At 34.8% G+C, this 23060-nt stretch overlaps 1 protein-coding gene across 6 annotated transcripts in view; it reads left to right on the top strand.

Moving 5' to 3' along the window:
- Nucleotides 1–23060, top strand: part of LINGO2 (leucine rich repeat and Ig domain containing 2) — a 1117067-nt gene that overhangs the window by 662602 nt on the left and 431405 nt on the right. The gene's annotated exons all lie outside the window — the stretch shown is intronic.

Raw genomic sequence — 23060 nt, 5'->3', positions numbered from 1 at the left:
ATTCTCACCATGACAACACCAAAAAGAAAAAAAAGGTACTAATATGATTTGCTAACTAACCTTACTGTGGTAAACACTTGTAATATATACATATATCAAATTATTGCATATTTTAAATTTACACTGTGTTATTGCCAATTATATCTCTGTAAGCCTGGAAACAACAACAAAATAGGGAGCATGAGACAGGAAAAAGTGGTAAGAATTGAAAAAGAACACAGGTAGACAGGATAAAAAAATCATGAAACATGGATCTTTGTTTTTTAATTATATGTACTCCTGACAATTTTAAAAGTATATAAACTAAACACTTAACAGTGGTTAAATCTTAATGGTAGGATTTAGGGATTATCATTCATTTGTCACTTTTTGCTAAATATTTTCCAATTATTCTACTATGTATCTCATATGTCCTTAAGAAGAAATAAACAGAAATGCAAAGTAAGCTGACCAAATGACAATTAGTGGGGTCCATTTATTTTTATAATCTGTAAAACTGAACACTGTTTTTATTATGTTCAGGAAATATTGTGGAGACCTCCAGGAAAATGGGAGCCTGCAGAATTCACACAAGTCAAATAAAGTACACTTGTACAAAAGCATGGTCAGTGGCAGAAAAGTTTTTATAAAATAATAATAAAATGGTCTGATCAATGTAAATTTTGAAGAATATTCTCAATAAGAAACAGTGGATGAAGTCAGAGGTGTCTGACTTCAAGGAAGGTGACTTCAAGGAAGTCAGAGACAATTAACACATTCTTAAACACACTAAGTTATTACATTCTAATTTTTGCAAATTAGACACTTCTAGAGAGTTATTTGCTTGCAGTAAATCTCAAATAATAAGTGATGATGTGAATAATGAATGGCTTACTCACTTAATAAAAAATGAATAGTTGACTCTTCATCAAGGAAAATAAATCAATAGAACAAAATATTCTTTTCTCCTTTGATAGAGAAAAGGAGGTTTATGAAAAGCATGGTATCTATAAATACATGATGAAAACTCAGAAAATAATCTCCAATAAGATACCAAGGGCCCTGTCTTGGGCAGTGTTTCTCAATAGATAGGGACTAGATCTGTTGCATCAGAAATAACCTGGGAAATTTGACCTTAGACCACCAAATCAAACTTTCTGGAGTCACAGAGGCATTTGTGTTTTCAAATAAATGCCCAAGGTCAATGTGATGATTGCTTTGCTGAAGTTTGAGAACATCTAATGTGAACTGTGGGCTAAAATCCAAAAAGATTAGCAAAGTCATAGATTACATATTTCTCTTTCAACAAGAGGCTTCTTTATTTAACTGAAAATTAGTTTAATATGTAAACTTACATCTGAAAAGGATGGGTTAATACACCACAAAAGGGCAAATGAATTTATAATGCTGTGCTTGTATACAGACTTTTTGAGATATGCCTCTAGGTCATTTTTATTCAAATCATTTTATATATTCTGAATTAATATGCAAACTGGGAAAACCTTAAAATACCTTGTTCTCATTTGCATAACTGATAGAAATAAAATATTCTTGTTAATCACTGAGGCATATGTAGTATGTTTCAGCTGATTAATTTTGTTTTAATGTGATCTCTGTTTTTTTCTCCACTCCATAGAGCAGTCATGGCTGAAACAGAAAAGCATTCTCTGAGATATTTATGTCTTTTAATTATATCCAAAGGTAAATTACTTTTATTTTCAGAGTTTCTGCTTTCTTGTTCCTCTTCTGTGGCTTTTATAAAAAGGCATAACTTCAATTTAAAAAGCTCTAGATAATTTAAGAAGCTAAAAAAATAGGAAGAACTCATTAGGCCAATAGTATGGGAATGTCAGGGGTAACCTTCCATCCTTATAATTTAGGGATTTGCTTTATCAGGGTGGCAACATTTTCAAATTCCTCTGAAGAGCTATAAAGACATTTTCCTAGAAGCACACTTTTAGAAATGTCCTTGTATGTTTCATTGAAAGTATATCTGTTACACTGTATAATCACACTATTCATAATTCTTTTTTGAATCTTTGACTTATGACAGATTATATAAGCTAATCACTTAAGTATGCATATTTAATATTCTGGAAATTTTTTGAGCCTTCCGTATCCCAGATATATCAATACAGAAAATGTACATGCTCCTCAGTATGTTTTTGCTCTTTAAAAACAGAATAGTGAAAAATCAAGGTTTTGAGGATAACAAAGTGTCACTCTGTAGAAATAAAGTATAAGTGATACAGGCTAGTATACTGTAAGTCCTTCTGGGCTCTGTTATGCTATGGTAGCAAATAAGACCAAATTTCAGAGTCTCAAAAAAACCTGAGATTTATTGCTTGTTGATGACATATATCCATCATATTATACTCAGTTCAGAATTTTGGCTGTCAGAGAAGCCACTATCTGGAACATTGTTTGGCCCCATGGCAGGCAGAAGAAGATAGCAATAGGAATCCTACATTGGAGCTTAAAGTTTCCTCCCAGAAGTGACACCTATCACTGGACAAAAGCAAGTCACATGGCCATACCTAACCACAGTGAGCAAGGAAGTACAATAATACCATATACTGAGGAGAAACACAAATATTTAATAAACAGCCCTGTGACTATCACAAGATTGTGGTATACAGAGCAATTGTATGGTGTTTTCCTTTCTTCTTACTTCTTGCTGACATCAAAATTATCTTTCATACCTGCCTTTCTGAAATGTAAGGCAAAGGCAATAATCTTCAGTGGCATTAGTGAAGATTTATAAGCTCAAATTATTATCACTATTTGCTATTTAGCTGCATTGGAAAAGAAAAAGAGTGGTTGGACGGTGTCACTTTTCAACAGCAACAGAAATCAATAGGATGAGAAAGAAGGTCATCATGAAAGTCCTAGGCCTTCGGTGGAACAAGCAAAGGAGAAAACTAGATTACTGGAACCAAAGGCAGTGATTCCAACTTTGTGATTTTGCCCATACTTCTAAATCACTTGCCTTGCAATTCTTGTATAGAAAGATTTTTTTTTCATTGTTTTGAAGATGTCTAGAAGAGAAAGAGGTAGCTAGCTAGCTCTATGGTGTTAGCAATGAAAATTTAAACTGATGAGGAAAAATTGCTTGGCAGTGTGTATGATGCTGCATTGACAGATATGGAAGGGTCTACTGTGCCAAATATGTTTGTCCTTCAGAACCCCTTTACTCCTTCCCTACATTTCTATGATCCCTGGAAGGCTGATGTGTGTAGCTTCCTTGCTCTTTGGCTTTCTGAGTTTAGGCAATGGATGCACCATCAAAAGATGAGAAGTGGGAGGAAGAATAAGGTTGGGATATTTAATCCCGAGTACTTTCTGCCAGGTCTTCACAGAGTGGCTTCATTCCTTTACTAAAGGCTACCATTCCTATCAGATGGCTGTGTCCATAGAAGCATGCTTTCAAGGTCCCATTAACCATTCCTTAATCTTTCTTCTTTGGGCCTCATGGTGGTAAGAACTTTCTGCTTTTTCTAGAGCTGGAGTACTTCAATATCTCTTGTTTGTTTCTCCACCTTGTCATAATTTTAAAAATATTCTTCTTTAGTTTTCTCCCCCCAGACAGACTATCCTGTGTGTTTCCTGCCAGAGACCTGACTAAGCCAGTCAATATTTCTAGGTGTTATGACATATGTTTAGTTCCAGTGCCAACAATCAAAATGATTGGGTTACAAAAGTCTTGGAAGAAACTACTCTCCATTAAGATTTCATATTCTTAGGGTCCCAAAAGTACTTACTGTTTATAAAGAATGAATTTAAGTCTTGATTTTATCAAGTTAAGAAAAATGTTTGAATTTTTTGCAGTTGCATGTTGTTACTGTGGATAATTTGTTTAAAAGCTTCTGAGATACTGTAGAGTGGGCTATTGATTATGTTAAGAACAGAAAGAGGGCCTAAGTATTAATAAAACTCCAAGTTGAGAATCCGAGCAACTACTCTCTACTGTGGATCACTGCTAGCAGACACAAATAGAAGTCCTAAGAATGAAGTAAAAGGCAAGAATGTTAACCAGCCTGTCAATCAATCAGTATTTACTCCTCTGAAACCTCACATGCTCCCAGTCCACTGTTTCTATTGATTTATCTAAGACTTTTCCAAGTTTTGTTCATTCTATTATCTTTTATATTGATTTTTATTACTCTCTATTGACCCCATTACAATAGTAACTACAGTATTACTTGGTCTTTTGTTCTATCACTTTCACCTTAGTCCAATTCTCTGCTCTTCAAGGAAAGAACTGATTCATGCACAAAAATAGAAGGCATATTCTCATTATAACCCTATAAATCAGGAACAAAGATCAAAGGACAGATATATAACCCTACATTCCAGCAACAAGTCTACATTGCTCATCTGCCACGACATTCTCATTCTTCATTAAGTTCATTAGTTCTTTGCAGAAATCTTGAAGTGAGATGGAGTGATGGGCATCAACCTTCATAGTTGAGCTTGTGAGAAGTTATGTGGACCACTCCTCTTTTATTCATTGTCTCATTTAACATTTCCATAGACTTGGGAGATGAGACATTGCAGCTTTTCCTACTTTAGGAGTTTTCCTGGTTAGCAAAGCACAATAACGCTACTTCTTATGCATATTGATATCCCTGTCATAGATGTGACACAAGTAATTCTTAGGTTACACAGTCCTAAAACTTCTTGATCATCAAATTATGAAACCTAGTTAAAATGACTTATAAGTAAGAGTTGAGTTACTTTACAATAAAATTTAAAAGTTTTCCCATTAATTCATTTAGCATTTAGTACTTCTATCCTATAGAATTTGGTCTCTAGTGCCTAATTATTTCTTCTTTTTAGTGGTTTTGTTTTAATATTTATGAGTCAAATAGTCACCCTATGTTTTAAACTGTAAAAAAAATTCTGCATGTGATATGCTCCTTTTCCCAAAAGTCAAATTTGCCAAAGAAAAAAATGTCAGCACTGATAAAGGGGAATACATTTTAAAAGTGAGTGAAAGTGTGAGAAAAGAAAAATGTAGGGCAGCCCGGGTGGCTCAGCGGTTTAGCGCCGCCTTCAGCCCAGGGCATGATTCCGGAGACCTGGGATCAAGTCCCGGGCGGGGCTCCCTGCATGGAGCCTGCTTCTCCCTCTGCCTGTGTCTCTGCCTCTCTCTTTCTCTCTCTTTCTCTCTCTGTGTGTCTCATTAATAAAGAAATAAAATATTTAAAAAAAAAAGAAAAATGTAGAGGTTACATTTGTTCAAGAGAGAGTATAGAATGGTCTAAACCATCCATAGAATGGTAAAATATATTCTTTGTTGATTATACCAATGCTTTTCCACCCTTCTTTTTTCTTTTGTGTAAATATTTGAACATTTACATAGAAAAAAGAAAGGCCAATAAGCATTTTTAAAAGAATGGAGAAAACGAATATCTAGGCTATGAATGAACTTAGAGAATAAAATAAAAGTGGGTTCACATGATGGATCAGAGAAGAAGCAAAGAGAAACATTTGTATCTGTTTGTTTTAACTTTCCCATTTGAAGACAATATGTTGAAAATTTTGGACCAGAGAGCAGAAGAAAGTAGGGCATTGATGGAGAATGTTGAAACAGAAGACCTCCAGCTTGATAGAAGCCAAATGCAAGAAGAAAACAAAAATAGCATTTCTTATGTCTCAAATCAAGATTACTCCATTCGCTTTTAGAAATAGATCTCAAATCTGTTCCCTCCTTTTCACCAGCACAATCTTATGCTTAATGGGTTCTGTCTCCTCTTGCTAGGTCATAAAACCTTAAGTAGAGAGACCAATCCGACACAGCACAGTACCCAACATAGAGCTTTCCAAATGCTATCCGTGGAATAAATAAGAAAGAAAAGAGCTGTAGGGACTAGTCTCTATGTCCAGTGGCCTAGATCTTCCCATTTATAGGTATGGAGTATGTAACTAGGTGGGGAGGACAGAGATAACTAGCTTGGACTTTTTTAATTTAGAAAGTCTTCAAGATTACATGTGATCTACTTGCTAAATCCCAATGCTAAATTTTATTCAACCATTTTACCCATTCCACCTCTTTGTAATTTACTGCTATTTCAGAGAAATAATAGACATTTTGATGCTAAAAAGTTATTTCTAAGAAAGCTAAACTGTTGTCTAGTTCTTCCTACCCCCAGATTTTTTTCAAGAGAATCAAGATTGGAATAAAAAATACATATTCTTACTGGGTTATATAGTGTCACATCCCACCTGTTCCAACTCTCTCTAGAATTCTCTAGAAATTCAAGTAAGACTTCATACAACATTTGTTTTCTGTGAATGAAATTGATTGTGATTAATCTTCACTATATTTGGCTGGTAAGTTGAAAATAGAGTTAAGATGAAGTTAACATCTCTTTTATATGCAATGTTCTATTATGGAAATTAATCATAATTAAATACAAATATCAGAATCCTTTATCTTAAAAGTGCAATTAATATAGTTAAAGTGTATCTTAGAACATTTTCCTATTCTACTCTCATGATTAATGTGACCATAAATGCAAAGAAAATGGAGACAGAATTCAGGTCTGAAAGCATTCAAACTGTCCTTTATTATTTCTGAAGCTATAATCAAATTAACTCATGTGAATAAATTTATTGTTTGTACATTTATATTGCTACAAAATCAATCACAGTTAAACTGAATTGGAGACTATTATGGTTGCCTCTCTGAGCTGTGACAAGGAAAGTTTTGCTTTGTGATTTTTTTTGTCATCATTTCCTTTTCTTTTTCCTGAAATTGCAATTGAAATGCTCCTATTTTATGTGAAATAGTAAATATTTTGTTATTTTCCTAAGTAAATGGATGTGATTAAGACAGAATAATTTATTGAAATCCAGTACAATTTTGGCTCAAAGCATATCTTTTAAAGTCAAATTGGCCTGTTAGTAAAATTCAGTAAATGTTTCAGGAAGTTTGACTCATAACTAAATCATCTTCTTCCTATTACTTCTTCCTTTTAAAAGAGATGGCAAGTTACTGTATACTTTCTTTTGGATTTATAAAGGTCTATATCATATCTTATATGTGTGACCTTCTGACTACTAACAGGCAAGGATAATCACCATTTTCCTATGATCCTACAGTACTTTGTATATTATGCAAACACGATACTATTTCACATTATAGTACATTCGTGTTATATTATGGCTATGTGGTTAGATGGCTATTTGGGTCTGTGTACACTGGATTCTGAGAGCAGGGATCAGATTTTAATTACTTGTGTTTTCCCATCATCTACATGTTTAAGAAGAAAGATGGAGTGTGTGAATAAGAGCTATATTTCAAAGGAGAGGGGAGTCACATCAAATATTTTGAAGCAAGAGCCTGGACACTTTTCCATCTTGCATTTGAGGAGAAATCAGCCTAAATTAGAATTCACTTTGGATGAAACATTTCAGATAGTCCATTTAAGTTAATTGAACTTCTGTTTATTACATAAAACTGCATCTATAAATGTCAGTGTTTCAGCCACAGGGCCTTTTGGAAGAGTCACAAAATATACTGCAAGAAGCCTCCATGAACTTGGAGAATGAACATAAATGGTCTTTTATTTCTAACTTCAGATTATTTTCCAGATCTATGTAACAATTTTTAAGCTACACTTTCTTTTTCTGTTAAATTATGTAATCAAGGTCCACATTACTAGAAATTGCATGAATTTAAATCTTGGCTAAGATATTAAAAGTGTTTTTTTCCTCCAAACAATAGTTTTATAGATCAGTCATTTCCAACTGTTTAAGGGATATAATTCATAATTTGACTTTGATGACTCTCGCGGTCTCTTTCTCCTACCCTTTCTTCTTCCTTTTTTCAGTGTTTACTATACCAGACGTGAGGCAGATGATGGTGAAACACAGAAAAATTAATTTTAGTTTCAGTCCAGTTACGGTAGATACTATATGTGGTAGGCTGACTCTTAGATGACAGGTAATGATTCCTGATACAGTATTCATGCCCACGTGTAATCTCTTTCCCTTAAGTGTGGGCTAAACTTACTAACTTGCTTCTAATGAATAGAATGTGACATGTGATGGGATATCATACCTGAGCTTAGATTATTCAAAGGACTATAACTTCTGCCTTGGGGTTTCTTTCTTTTTCTTGGATCACTTGCACAAGGGTAAGCAAGTTGCCATGTGTGAGAATCCCAACGAAGAGGGATCGCCTGGTAGAGTGAAGAACTGAGGTCCTCAGTCCAATGGCATAAAAGAAACTGAGGCCATATGAGTAAGCTAGGGACTGGATCTTTCAGCCTCCACCAAGTCTTGAAATGACTACAGCCCTGGTTGACACTTTGACCACAAACTTAAAAGACATTGAGCCAGAACCATCAACTGAGCCAACCTTTTAGGCTATTAAGTTTTAGGGCAGATTTATTGCCCAGAAAGAGATCACTAATGTGATGGTGAATGCAAACAAAGCCATTTATTATATAATAGTATGCTAAAGTCCTCTATTGAGTAATATAGGGTAACAGAATAAGTCAGATGTATTTACAGTCTAGTGATATCAGAAGTCTGAGTTCAATCTTGAAAGATAAGATTTTCTCTGGGAGAATGATGTTGGAATGAGAAATAAATTATCCCCGAAAAAGGAAGTTGTGTGAATAAAGTCTCTAAGATATGAAAGAATATGGCACATAAACTGTAAGTGCCTTCTCCTTTGTACTATGCCAGAACATAGGATGCAATATGAACTATGCATCTTGTATGCCGTAATGGTAAGCTTGAATTTTACCTGTTGGTCCTGGGATGATAAACTGTAAAAACACAGTTGATGCCTTTCACCCACCTCATTCACATGGCCAACACCGTAACCAGGGTCCTCTTCCGTCAAGACTACAATCAACATCAAGATCTTTTTCTATATTGTACTCCAGGCAGCTGTTCTCAATCAGTCAGTCAGTCAGCATTGAAATGAAGCATATGAGCCTTTAAGAGTTGCAACGAATACCTAAAATTACACACACATGCCTGTGCATGCACATACATACACATTGTAGGAGAACACTGTCCCTCCTCTGTCACCTTGGGGACTACTTATTCAGAGTTCTTTCTGGTGTTTTTGGGAATCAAACTCGTACATCTAACTCAATGGAAGCAATATGCAGATTGTCTAAATCACCCTTGTAGGTGCTTCAGGGGATTGAAGAGGCATTGATTTAATACATGTTTGTTGAGGGGATCCCTGGGTGGCTCAGTGGTTTAGTGCCTGCCTTTGGCCCAGGGTGTGATCCTGGAGTCCGGGGATCGATTCCCACATCGGGCTCCCTGCATGGAGCCTGCTTCTCCCTCTGCCAATCTCTCTTTCTCTCTCACTCTCTCTCTCTCATGAATAAATAAAATCTTTTAAAAAATACATGTTTGTTGAATAACTGCAAATCTCATTACACCCTATCTAAGGCTATCTTCAATTTTTTGCTCTTCTCCCTTTATTCTCTACTTCTCAACTTTAAATATATGAATTTAGGTCCAACTGAACATCATGGGCAGCATTTTCGGTAAGGTTGAAAAACCAACAAAGAACAGACAGAAATGAAAAAGTGAAATACTTTAGTGGTGGTGGGGATGGTAATTAATTAGTTTTGTAAAAAACTCAAAAACTATTTTTACCACCAATTTCTACTATAAAGCTAAAGGATTCTTTAGGTTATTGTAAATTTCTAGCATTTCAGGGTTCTCAACTGAAAAAAGTGGGAGACGCTGGCATGCTGAACAGCCTCATATAATGTTATTGGTTATGCAGAGCTCCATATCATTCATTAGATTGCCACTACATATTAAAGAATGGTTGAGTACAGGTGGACCTCATCCACTAGAGAGAGAATTATGCAACTTTTTTTTTATCTGATGTTTAAGCCAGAGGAATATATCTTTGGAACCAATATATTGTCCTTAATCCATAATGGAAAGAAGGGAGGGCTTTGTTATCCTTCTATCACATTTTTGGCCTAATATTTAAATCTCTTTTGAGGTTCGAGGAAGAAAAAATCAAGATATGCAATGTATTCTTAATGCACAGTGCCCTCTCAGTGTGTTCTGCAAGCTTGCAGAGGCAGGATAATACCAGAGAACTCTTTATTTCTATCTCATTTTTCTTTAAACAGATAAAAGTGCTAAGGCAACATTAAAAACTTACTGAGCTGTTAAGATGATTTATTAGAATTGTACCATTTCCATTTTCCATGGCTATGATACAATTGTCAAAAAAGTATGTAAGTAAACACTGTGCTTTCTTTCAACCAAAGTTATTTAATGAGTTAGACAGATAGTTAAGGCAAGATAAAGAATCTTGTTTTCTCCAGCTACCTGCTTGTATTAGGACTGCCTTTTGATCACGGGATAACAAAATAGAACTAGGAAGTACTAATAGTTCACTACTTTATATTGCTTTACATTCTCCCTATATGCAATAAATATTAATTTCATTATTATAAATTGAGGGAACACACCCTTGACAAATTCAAGTTATCAAAAGTCATTCGTAAATGACAGAAGTGGTTTCAAATCCATGTCTGATTCTAAGGCTTGTGCTCCTTCTGCTATAATCAATGGCAACTACATTTGAGACCACCATGTCCTGTTGAAAAGCAGAGTTAAGCTTTATCACAGCCTCACATCTCTGGTTAAAGCTGAATAAATCACCCCATTTTGGGGTCAATTGAAGCTGTTGACTGAAAACCCTACTACATTGCCAGGTAGTTGATAAGGTCCAGTCATTTCAATTGGATGACTTTCTTAGCAATTAACCATTCTGATGAACCAGAGAATTGATTAGACATGAAAGTAGCCTGCTTTTGGAAAATGAAAACACAGTCTAAACCTCACCGTTGCCTTTCTTTATGGAGAAGCAGCTGTTCTGCTTTATCAACCAGAGGGTTAAGGCAGACAAGATCCTCATTCCACCTTTGCTTATTATTCACATTGTGATTTCCTTAAATGCTTTTCTCAAAGATTGCCCAACGAATCCTCTCAAATATCAGAAACCCTTGTTCCTGATCCTGAGTGAAATATAAAAGCCAAATAGATGGCTGTTTTGTTTATTGTTCTGTGAAATTACATTATTAGGAGAGGCATCATTTTAAATTAGGAAGTGATGCATGACTATAACTGGTTTCAACCCGTTACCTTTTTATGATTAAGGAATATTTTGCCATGTTAAAAGATCCTGGGGAAATGATTGCATATGTTTCATGATGCTCCTGTCTTGGGGGTACCTAACTGTGCTACACACACAGAGTCAGTGCAAAGGAAACACAGATGTGATATTGTTAGGGGGAATGGAGAATAAGGTCTAAAATGCATTATCATGATACTTACCTTGGATTGCTTTTTACCTTCACTTAAAAATTTGTGGAATAGGATCATGATATGCTTGGTAAGAATAGAAGTGCAAAACCCAAGGTTTAAGAATGTGGGATGAACCTTTGCAAAATCCATCTCTGTCACTTATTAGTTGTATGAATTTAAGCCAATGGCTTAACCTTTATAAATAAACAGCTTCAACTTCCTGATATAGAAAATGAAGCTTCTTACCTCATAGGGTTATGGTAAAGATTAAGGAGAGAATATGTATCAAGTGCAAAGTACATAATGGATGCTCCATAAGTAACGGTGGCTATCTACTTATAGCAGAGCCCTGAAACAAAGGGAGCTCTTGGGCACCTGGGTGGTTCAATCAGTTAAGCATCTGCCTTCAGCTCAGGTCAAGATCCCAGAGTCATGGATCAAGCCCCACTTTGGGTTCCTTGCTCAGCAGGAAGCCTGCTTCTCCCTCTCCTTTTGCCTGTCCTATTTATGCTCTCTCTCTCTCTCTCTCTCTCTCTGTCAAATAAATAAGTAAAAATCTTTAAAAAAAAAAAAAAAGAGGGGAGTTCTTAGTTTGTCTTCTCCACTGGACTACATCTTTTGGTGTTTTAATATCTTTGTATCCCTTTAATTTAAGTATGTAGTATAGTGTCTGGCATACAGGGAGGATTCATATGGAGTTTTTGAATGAAAGAGAAATAAATGGGAAAGGAAAAGAAGACTCCTTTGAAATCTGAAACCTCTGAGAGATGAAAAAAACCGAGAGCACACGTTTTCTAAAACACCTCTTGTGTGCTAAATGCCAGTCTTTGTTTACGTATCATGAGTGTGATCACTAAAAAGACCCTGACAGAAAAAGCTGTTCTTGACCCCCCTCCTCACAAGACAGCATACTTTAACATATCCCTGAAAGCCTTTGCTAGTTAATATTGTGGGCTGAATGATGGCAAGAGGCAGACCCTAAACTCCTTTGCTGACATCCTTTGTCCCCAAATAATGCTACATTTTTGTAGACCTGTCAACCATATGGAATGGTTTGTAAAGTGTTAGTCTTTTTTCAACATTTATTGAGGTACTACTACTTGACACACTCTGTGTTAAAACAATAGACATACACTCTATACTTCAATGATATGGAATCTCTTACTTCCTGATCATGTTCTGTCTCATTCCTAGGCCTTTACACATACTTTCCCCCCTGCCATTTGTTCTACACATCTCACATTAAATGTCCTTGCTTACAAGAAACTTTCTTGAACACTCTAATTCCATTAAGGGTTCTCCCTATATGATCTCATAGCCCTTTACTCTTCATAGTATATTTGAAGTAATACAGTGACCATACATATTCTAGTCAGTTTTCCCAATTAGATATAATGTGTCTTGATAGTGGGACTGTGCTTTTAGCAATTTTTTTTGTATCATCATTCAGTTATTGGTGAAGTACCTGGCTTATGATAAGTGCTCAACAAAGTATTTGTTGAATAAATGGATAAATCAATGAGATGAAATTTAACCTCCTTTCCCACTGAAGAGGTACTAATATCAGAGAGAAATCTAGTGTGAGATCAAGAGCAAGATAGGGAAGGAGGGATGGAAGGGCAAAGAGAGTGAGAGATAAAGAGAGAGTATACCTTTAAAAAAGAAAATTATAGTCCAGTATAATACGAGTTCAAATAAAAATCTGAACTTAAATCATAGAGGAAAAGGGAAGAAGTAACATTGAATTGAATCATGATTGTTAAAAGAGCAGTTTGGTGGGTAAGTGATGATCTATGTTCTTGTTGCTAAGGAAAATAAAAACAATCTAGTTATAAAATCAAGGAAAAGGTGCTTCGTCTCATTTCCTTTAATTCAAACACCCTAAGATTGCTTCTATTGAACCTCATCCTTTTGGGTGGACCTTAAGCCTCCATGTAAGCCCTTTGCTTCTCAGGAACAGCTTCTCCATCCTCATCTTTTACAAACATGGCAAAGGATATAAAAGTTATCACAACATACTGCATATTAGAAAAAAAAAACTTCTATTCACTCTCTTCGAAGTAACAAACAACAAAACAAAATCAAACATTCTTTTGAGTTGTTTTTTTGTAGCAATGGTGGTAGAATTGTGCTATTCCATGCAAAATATTTCCCATCTTTTCTACTTCTAAATTGATATGGTTATAAATGTAACTTTTGATTCACTGAACTTACAGTTTTATTTAAAAACATCAACAACAATGTTACTTATTTTTCAGATATATGAGATCAGTCCTGGTATTACAAGCCCTGTGTATATGTCAGATGACAGTATATTTCAGTAAACAAGGCTGTTACTTATCCTCCCAAAATATAAATAGACTTTAGTTTCAGATTTCAAACTGTCATCTATTTGAGTTTTAGTACACCTCATACACTGCTGTAATTGGCCACCTGAATTTAACAGTTTTGGTACCTTCCAAAGTTCAATTTTAAAAATTAGGAACAGGTATTTTGAACTCCTGAACTGATGCTGACTTTTTAGGTATATTTTCTAGCTAGGCTAACTAGCTAGCTAGTTACCTGTCCACTATTTTTTGCAAGTGAGGATTCATATATATCACATGTTTTAGGAAGCATTGTGTATCTATCTCATTTATGGCCATATAATGTAGGCACTTTTATTTGGGGGGGAGGTATTTTAAGCCTTTTTTTTTTCAAAAATATTTATTGATATGATAAACTATTATAATTGTATTATTGTGTGTGTGTCCATTAATCTTCCATTTGACCTTCATAATGACAAAAAGAAAAATTTCATTTTGAGTGGTTGATTTCAGAGATATAGTTCAAAGTACCTTGAATGTGCACAACTTCAAAACAAATGACTCTATCTCCTCTAAAGCAAAGCAAATTATAGTTATAGATGAATTTAATCTTGAAATGAAAATATGGCTAAAGTGGATCTCAGAAAGAAGCAGGCTGAATAGGCATTTCAAAAGAAAGCAATTTATCTGCATTTAACAATAACAACAACCAAAAAAAAAAAACACAGTGTCTAAAGAAATTGCTCTTTGAAGGAGTTCCCTTTTTGACTTCTTTGGACAGCCATCATGTTGTGAAAATATATTTGTTATCACAGAGTGTAGGCAGCTGGTACAATGAGTATATAGACATTACTCCTTAGAGAATATGTGGTAGTAGGTAAGATCCCTGCTTTTATTGTTCTAAATCATTAAACATAATTTACCTTTCGATTTGCTTCTGATTGGAAAAATGAATACCCCCATTCCAAAAAATGAGAAGTAAATAAAAAGGCTGTAATGTTGGATACCACCCATATCAATGTGATCATATGATGGGAATGTTCCAGGTCATAATAAAAGGAAAAAGAAGGATCCCTGAGGGCTCAGCGGGTTTAATGCCTGCCTTCAGCCCGGCATGATCCTGGAGTCCCGGGATCGAGTCCCACGTCGGGCTCCCTGCATGGAGCCTGCTTCTCCCTCTGCCTCTGTCTCTGCCTCTCTTTCTCTCTGTGTCTCTCATGAATAAATAAACAAAAATCTTTAAAAAAATAAAAAATAAAAAAAATAAAAGGAAAAAGACCTACAGCATTGCACACTATTTTTTTTTTTTTTTAAAGATCTTATTTGGCAGAGGGAGAGAACATGCATGTACAAGCAGGGGGAGGGGCAAAGCAGGCTACCTACTGACCAGGGAGCCCTACGCAGGGTAGATCCTACAATACGGAGATCATGACCTGGGCTGAAGGCAGATGCTTAACTGACTCAGCCACCCAGGCACCCCTAGCATTGCATACTATTGAGAGTATATGTGATTGTTTCTTTCATATAGTAAGCTCTAGATGAGTTTGTTTTTTCATTATGAAGATACAGTATATAAAGGCATTTAAAGAAAGAAACTATGGGAGTTAAAGGAGGTGAAATAATACATTATATATTAATAAAAAACATTAGGGCAGGGCTACCACAATGTGCTAGAAGTCCATGGAATACCTATTACACATGAAACATTAAATATAGTATGGTAGTTTCTCCTCATTTAGCTATATAAGGTAGGTATTATTATCCTCATTTTTTTGAAGTAAAAAAAGGAAAAATTTACTCATTTATCTAAGATCATAGACCCAATATGTGGGAAGGATTCCAAGTGTGATGCTAGTAGTTGACCACTTAACTATTGTACTCTTACACAATCCTAGTCTTTACACGCAGAACTCATTAATGTGAGAGTAAGTAAATATAGTGCCTGGCTTTATAGACAGTATAAAAGAGAAATCTAGCTTGGGTGTAATAACAGGGATGGTAGGTGAAATTATAGTACTAAAATATAGTAATTAATTTGCTATTACATGGTTGTCCTAAATGACATGGGGTTACATGTCAGTTATTAATTGCTCTGTGAAATCCTACCCCCAAAATATTGTGGCTTAAAAACAGCTTCCAATGATTTAGTACATAATTTTTCTGGGCAGTTCTTTTGGCTGGGCTTTGCTGGTCTTAGCATGCTTGATCATATTTGTGCAGTCAGTTCGTGTGTTAAATGGGAGGTGACTGGTTCCAGATGGTATCACTCTCATGTCTGGCAATTGGCTGGCTGTTGGCTGAGGGGCCTTTGTTCTCTTACACCTAGTCTCTTCTCCAGCAAGCTAGCTAGGTTTATTTACCTAGCACACAAAGAAAGGGCTCTTGAAATCTAGCGTTGGGTTTTATACAGTTTTACTTCCTTCATCTTCTTTTAGACATATTAAGGTCAGCCTATTTTCAATGGTGAGGCAAAACATTCCTGTTCTTAGTGAGAAGAAACTGAAAAGTACTGTCACCCTTTTTGCAATATACCCTGGCTTATATGGAAGTGATACTACCAAGTCACTTAATTTCCTTATAAATTAGCATGGCAGACAATATGGAAAAGAGGAAAGCAATCAATGTAAATTAGTGGCCTGGGTTTTTGTAATCAGCCTCAACACTACTGCCAGAGATCTGGGAAAAAGAGCCCCCCCTCTGGCCAAGATACTACATGATATTTCCATTGAAACTTAACCCGGAAAAATAGGTCAGTTGATGGACCTGCTTTTTTTTTTTTTTTTAAGTTTTTATTTAAACTTCAGTTACTGATGAATGGATAAAGAAGATGTGGTTTATGTATACAATGGAATATTACTCAGCCATTAGAAATGACAAATACCCACCATTTACTTCGATGTGGATGGAACTGGAGGGTATTATGCTGAATGAAATAAGTCAATTGGAGAAGGACAAACATTATATGGTCTCATTCATTTGGCGAGTATAAAAAATAATGAAAGGGAATAAAGGGGAAAGGAGAAAAAAAATCAGTGGGAAATATCAGAAAGGGAGACAGAACATGAGAGACTCTTAACTCTGGGAAATGAACTAGGGGTGGTGGAAGGGGAGGTGGGTGGGGGTGGGGTGACTGGGTGACCGGCACTGAGGGGGGCACTTGATAGGATGAGCACTGAGTGTTATTCTATATGTTGGCAAATTGAACACCAATAAAAAATAAATGTATATAAAAAAAATAAAGCCAGAATTTCCCCCGTAAAAAAATAAATAAATAAAAAATAAACTTCAGTTACTTAACACACAGGATAATAAGATGCACCTGTTTTTGAAATTAATGCTTAGAATACAGGAGGAAAGACAAGAAAGGCATTATGCCATTTCTGTGAATGAAATCCTGAAAAGGAGCAAAAACTAAATATCCTATGCCTTCTTGCCCCTTTTTATAACTTAAATTTTGGTCAGTTGATATTAGTTGATATTAGTCCTCTAGAACAAATATCCTGTGTTTGTAAAAGATATACAGTAGAAAAAATTAAATATTGCCTGTCAGCTTTCTTTTCACGTGTCTCTTTAAAAATATGCATAACGATTATAAGATTTAGTCCCTCCGGGGATGCCTAGGTGGCTCAGCAGTTGAGTGTCTGCCTTTGGCTCGAGGCATGATCCCTGGGTCCTGGGATGGAATCCCAACATCGGGCTTCCTGCATGGAGCCTGCTTCACCCTCTGCCTGTGTCTCTGCCTCTCTCTCTGTGTGTCTCTCATGAATAAAATAAAGTCTTAAAAAAAAAAGATTTAGTCTCTCAGAATTATCTTGGCCACCAGCTATCCTGGAAATCTTATTTTGAACAGGGTGTCAGCTAATTTAGTGACAGGTAGCATCATTAATTGATTTAATTGTTACAGATGCATATATAATTCTTTCAACTTAATATAGGGCTCCAGCGTCTCCTGGTTTCCTCTGTTTTTTTCTTTTTTTTTTTTTTTGAGCAATACATGCACCCCTATGTTTATTGCAGCATTATTTATGATGGTCAAATTACAGAAGCAGCCATGTGTCCATTGACAGATTAATGGATAAAGGTGTGGTATATTTATATAATAGAATATTGCTCAGGCATAAAAAGAATGAAATCTTACCATTTTCAACAACATGGATGGAAATAGAGGGTCTAATGCTAAGTGAAGTAAGTCAGTCAGAGAAGGACAAATAGCATATGATTTCACTCATATTTGGACTTTAAGAAACAAAGCAAACAAACAACAAAAAAAAGAGACAAACCAAGAAACAGACTCTTAGCTGTAGAGAACAAACTGATGGTTACCAGAGGGGAAGTGTGGGGGATAGGTTAAAGAGGTGATAAGAATATACTTATCATGATGAACACTGAATAATGTATAGAATTGTATAGAATTGTTTAATCAATATATCCTATGTATAGAATTGTTTAATGTATAGAATTGTTTAATCAATATATCCTATACCTGAAACTAATATAACACTGTATGTCAACCATACTGGAATTCTTTTCTAGTGTCTCAGCATGGAATCTGTTCTGATATGCAGAATCTTAAGATATTTTTTTAATATAGCAGGGCATACTTTATTACAAGCTCTCCTCAGAAAGGAAAGTTCTTAAAGTGATTGCTACATCATCTCCAAATTTTCTCTAAGTTCTAAAACCATAATAACCTTTACTCCATAGTGATCAGAAAAATTGGGGTAGAGGAAAAGATATTTGATATTTGCCATGAGAAATCTTAAGTTATAATTTGATGATGTATACCATCAACAGCTATGTCCTCTTCAATGATACCAGAATCCTTGAAATATGCTTAGTTTTTAGTCTTTTGCTGACATTCATACTTCAAAATCTTAAGTCACAAAGGGATTGAATAATGGATGAGAAACTCTGCTTCCTCTCAATACGGCCATAATATAATGATGAATACAGGAGAAGATATTTCAAATTGGTTAACCACACACATCATAACATAGGGCTATTTTACTTTGTGTAAACTTATGGATTTGACACAAAGAAAAGGAGGAAAGGGGCAAGAGTAAACTTTCCAGAACCTCATAGAGTTTATACCTATTCTCTTTGAATGTGAGTCACATATCCTTTATAAAGAACAATGACACTGTGGTTCTGTGCCACTGGACTGCGGGTCCAGTCCTGTGCCCTGCAGCCCCACAGTAATCCCCACCTCACCCTGGCCATAGCAGGGAATGTAAATAATCCCTTTGCTCTGCCTCATTCTGTCTCTTTCAAACAGTGACATACATGTGCTAGTTCATCAGGAAGCAATATATATGAAAATGTAGTACAACAGATGAAGCAAGGATTTATAGTGAGTCAACAAGTTTAAATTGAAAATTGTGTAATCATGAAGGAATGTTCCTATTTTATCTGTAAAATGGTGTTACTAAATATCAAGAAAATGTCACCTGATGTTTCCTAAAATTGACTTTGTAATTAAAAAGAGGCTTTATTAGTGGTTAGGTTTAAATAAGAAGTCTGGCAGTTTAAAAAAAAAAAGAAGGTTATTTCTAGAGTATTTGCCCACTTTCTGATTTATGTCTATACATCACTATGTTTGAAGATTTGGGGAATATAATTTTATTTGGGCAGCAAGATTTTCTTGGTGAGGTTACAAATATAGAAATATGAAAACTATAAGAAATTGCATAGAAAGACTGAGTGATCTACTTCTCTATTTGAGGCAAGGTTTTCTTAACTTTTGACTTATTATACTATGGCCAAACCTGCAAATGTGTCATTTGGTGTTGATTTTTTTCCTTTATATTCTCATTTTTCTACAATATATTTATTTTATGATTTTTAAAATATTATGAATTGCCAACTTGTTATATATTTATAGCCAGATTACTTATTACTTTTTATGTTCCATTTCCTTTTTAATTTCACACTTCAAAGAACTTTAAAAGAATTGTATATTCACATACAAAATGTGTATATATGCATATAATTTTTTACCTTATTACTAACAATGTTGCAAATCTAATTGTTTTGCAATAGAATTTAAAAACTGCTAGATTATTTTCTGAATATCATTTTTAAATTGCTGAATTTCGCTTGTTTTTCTTTTACTAAATGTGGTTTATTTCAAAATTGCAAAATTAAGAAGTGGTATTTTTTTCCCCATTCATCTCCATACTTGAATCTTTGTTCTTAAAGGAAATTGTTCCATTTTAGATTTTGTGATTAAATATAGGATGGTCTAATGGAGACAGATTGGCCTATATATAAATCTTATCTTTTTAACAACCTAGTTTAAGAAAATAACCCCTCTGAAGATGTTTCCACCTCTAAGAAGTAGAAATAATTCTAATTATTGATGTGTATTGCAAAAATAGTGCATGCAAAGTATCTATCACTCAATAAATATTTAACAAATATGAATTTCTATGTTTTCCTAGCACATAGATTTGAAAGAAAACAAAAAGTCAAGAATAAGTTTTTTAAAAATAAGCAAACACAAGGATCAAATAGTTTTTATACTATTGGCCAATCAAAGAAAAAGATGGAATCTCTTCTGTTCATCTTGGGAACCCTGATACCAAAACAACCTAGACTATAAAATAACACAAAGAAGACAGAAAATAAAAGTTGAAAACATTCATTCAGTAACTTAATAAAAGAACAATGTGCTTTAATCATGTAAATGTTAGGGTTAAATAAAATTATAAAATGACTTGTGTTAATCACACTTATAGATCAAAGCAGAAAATATATATGAATATTTTGGTACTAAGAATGCATTTGTTGAACTCAACAATGTTTATTCCAGATTTAATAGCCAATTCTTTAATTTAAATAAAAACTTGGAAAGAAAAAAAAGGGGGAAAAAAAAAAAGAAACAGGCAAACCAAGAAATAGACTCTTACCTAGAGAGAACACACTGATGGTAACCAAAGGAGAAATGGCTGTGGGAGTGATGGGTTAAATAGGTGATGAGGATTACCGGAGTGCAATTGTGATGAGCACCAGGTGTTGTATGGAAGTGTTGAATCATGATATGGTACACCTGTAACTAATATTACACTGTGTGATAACTGGAATTAAAATAAAAACTTGGAAAAATAAAAAGATAATTATTTTTTAAAAGACTTTATTTTTAGAGCGAAAGAGAGAGCTTGAGCAGGGGGGAGAAGCAGAGGAGGTGAGAAAGAGGGGGGAAAGAATCTCAAGCAGACTCTGCACTTAGCATAGAGCCTGACACAAAGTTTGAGCTCATGACCTTGAGAGTGTGACCTGAGCCAAAACCAAGAGTTGGACACTTAACCAACTGAGCCACCCAGGCACTTCAACGATAATTATTTAACACAATGAAAAATACTATCTTAAACCAGCATTAAAAATTACACCGAATAATGAAACAGTGCAGACATTTCCTTTTACAATCAGATTCCTTCATAATCAAAAAAATTTCCATTATAATCAAGAGGCTATGGACTCTAATTTTACATTTATTAAATATTTTCAAAGTGCTGAGCACTGAATTGAAATGCTCTTTTTTAATCCCCTCATGTACTTTAGCAGAGTAGGTATTGCTTTCTCCCTTAGTTCACCGAGGAGAAAACAAGGCAAGTATGTTTAAGGGAGGGAGAATAAATTGTCTAACATTACATAGTTAATAAATGGCAGAGTTAGGACTTAAGTTACTTCATTCTAATTTTAGGACCCATTTCTCTTAAATATTCAGTGCTTTCATACCCAATAAGAATGCTAAATACATGCTCAAGGTATCAGTAAACTAGGAGCACCAAATGTAATGTTAAAAGAATTTGCTATTTGCTAGTTTAAAATAGCAGTCAGCATGGGGGAAAAGAGTGGGAACTCTCTTCCATTTCATTACAGTTATGGCTCAGTATAGTTTTCAGTGCTTTGCATCGAAGGGTCATAATTCAATCCTCTTCCTCCTGCCAAAAGAGTAGTAGAGTTATTAGAGAAGATGACAACAAATTAATTCATATGTTATTGACAAACATCTATTCAGAATCTGCCTTGTGCTAGCTACATATTTTCTTTAGGATGAGAATATAGAAATGAATGCAATTGAGTCTTTTAAGATACTCACAATTTAGTGGGTGAAGCAGGAATATATACATCATGCAGTATATAATATGTGCAAAAATGGGAAATCATACAACAGACACAATTATCACACAGGACGTAAATGATAAATTATCTGAACATGAAGGTGTGAATTGATTATCTTTAATGAACTCTTGAAAGAAATGACATTTGAGTAGAGTTTTTCGAGATCAATAAGATTTCACCGTGCAGAATGAAATAGCTTGACATTTTTTAGAGAAACTTAAGCCATTTGCTACATAAGGGAGGGATTTTGTCTTCTTTACCTTGTGAAAGCATCATCCCCTAATAATTATGTAATATACACATCTCCATATTATCAAACTAATCAAATGATCATTTTAAAGCCAATGCCATATTGCAAATATAGTTATTACTGATATGAAGCCCAAATAAAATATGTTAAAGTGACCTGCTTTTATTTTATTCATTGTGACATTTAATTAACTATGGTACCACATTTAAAATAAGGCATGCTCTACAGTAATTAACTATATAAATAATTAGATGACTAAACAAACATATTTCATATGTCTTGAATTGCTATTGAGTATAATTATTGAATTTAAATTTTGGAAGAGATGGGATGCCTGGGTGACTCAGCAGTTGAGCATCTGCCTTTGGCTCAGGTTGTGATCCCAGGATCTGGGATCGAGTCCCACGTCAGGCTCCCTGTGAAGAGCCTGCTTCTCCCCCTGCCTATGTCTCTGCCATTCTCTCTGAATAAACAAATAAATTTTAAAAATAAGTAAATAAATAAATTTTGGAGGAGATATAGAGTGATCCTGTGGTTGTTTTCCTTGATTTTGGCTAGAGAAGAACTTGTTGAAGGTGATCCAACCAAGAAATAGGCAGTAGAACTTAAAAGTCAGAACTTTCTCTTTCCCTTTTTTCTCTTCTGTATCCTTCCATAATGCTTAATTCTGTCTTCTGTGTTTAATAAAATCCATGATTATAATATACATGAATATTAAATAAATATTATCCAATATGAAAATAATGGAGAATTTTAAGAGAAAATATAATTAATGTTCTAGCAATTTATCATTTTATGTTAATGAATATTTAGCCAGCTACAAATGCAAGGGACACAGTGTAATAGTAAAGATGACTCACCCACTATAATGCTTGCCACTAAGCTGCTACACTTAGAAAGATGAAATGAGAGAAGAAATAGCTCTACACAAAGCAGTGTTTCAGTGTGGTCTGTGGTCAGAATCACCTGAACAGATGCCTGAACTACCCTGAACTAACCTAAAAATAACTTCTAAGGCTAAGCCTGAGAATTAGAGCCTCTTCAGAGTGACAAGCATGGACCTTTCTCCGGGAATCTTCATTTACTTC

Source organism: Canis lupus, chromosome 11, assembly GCF_011100685.1.
Source record: "Canis lupus familiaris isolate Mischka breed German Shepherd chromosome 11, alternate assembly UU_Cfam_GSD_1.0, whole genome shotgun sequence".
Taxonomy (NCBI): Eukaryota; Metazoa; Chordata; class Mammalia; order Carnivora; family Canidae; genus Canis; species Canis lupus.
This window is presented reverse-complemented; position numbering and strand designations above follow the sequence as displayed.